This window comes from Camelina sativa, chromosome 19 (genome assembly GCF_030686135.1).
Source record: "Camelina sativa cultivar CO46 ecotype springtype chromosome 19, ASM3068613v1".
NCBI lineage: Eukaryota > Viridiplantae > Streptophyta > Magnoliopsida > Brassicales > Brassicaceae > Camelina > Camelina sativa.
In genome coordinates this window covers 25,796,717-25,797,726 of record NC_141898.1, presented here as the reverse complement: position 1 = coordinate 25,797,726, position 1,010 = coordinate 25,796,717, and the positions used below count along the sequence as shown (strand labels likewise).

The 1,010-nt window shown below is 43.2% G+C and overlaps 1 non-coding gene across 1 annotated transcript; it reads right to left on the bottom strand.

Annotated features, from left to right (window-relative positions):
* Nucleotides 1-457: 457 nt before the first annotated feature.
* On the bottom strand, nt 458-564 carry LOC147921026 (small nucleolar RNA R71). The gene has a single exon (XR_015591942.1). It is a non-coding gene; the product is annotated as a small nucleolar RNA R71 (small nucleolar RNA).
* Between the last annotated feature and the right edge of the window lie 446 nt (nt 565-1,010).

Genomic DNA, 1,010 nt, shown 5'->3' with positions numbered 1-1,010 from the left:
CGATCGACACCCACCTCCAGTAGACATACGTGGAGCTGCCAACCACGTCAACATTGCAGTTCGAAGATAGGATCAAAACCGGGATCTGATCAGAACCATTGCAAACTTCAACAGAGCTGACTTGATGTATGAAAACCGTTCTGCAATTGTTCCATCTCCATTCCCGCGAAATGACTTTGAGTTGAAGCCTGCTTACTTCCAGCTGGTTGGACAAAGACCCTTCTCTAACCTGCCAAATGAGACGGCTCTAGATCATATTTAGCACTTTGAAGACCTGGTGACTAGTATCAAGGCCAATGGAGTGACTGAAGACTATATCTACTGCAAGCTCTACCCATATTCACTTGCAGGAGAAGCATCTCAATGGCTAAAACAGTTGCCAGCTCGATCTTTGACCTTTGGGCAACAAGTAAAGGTGGCTTTCCTCAATTAGTTTTATGATGATGCAATGTCAGATGAGCTAAGAGTTAAGATGTCCTCTTTCAAGCAAAAACCAGATGAAGCTTTCAAGGCAGCTTGGGTAAGATTCAAGGCATATCAAAGGGACTGTCCACACCATGTCTTTTCAAGAGTGCAACTGCTAAGCATCTTTTTCAGAGGAATTGACTGGGAATATCAGCTAGCTTTGGATGCTGCAAGCCATGGGAACTTCAAGACAAGATTTCCAAAAGATGTTGAAGCTTTGATTGAGAATTTGGCTTCCAGCAATAGCACTAAGAGAGCAGATACTAAAAGGAAGAGATTGCATGGAGGATTTGATTCAAAACAACTAGCTTCTGTTAATGCCAAGTTGGATTCAGTTCACAATATTCTAGTGGGTAAGAATTCAGTCCAATTTGCTGCTGAGGTTGAGACATTTGAGCCAGAGTCAGAGAATACAGAGGAGAATGTCAACTATGTGTATGGAGCTGGGTATCAAGGACAGAGATTCGGTAATCAACAAAGTAACAAGCCTTGCAGTGGGAACTCTTCAGGCTACACTCCTAAGCCAGATTATCAGAAGCAGCAAC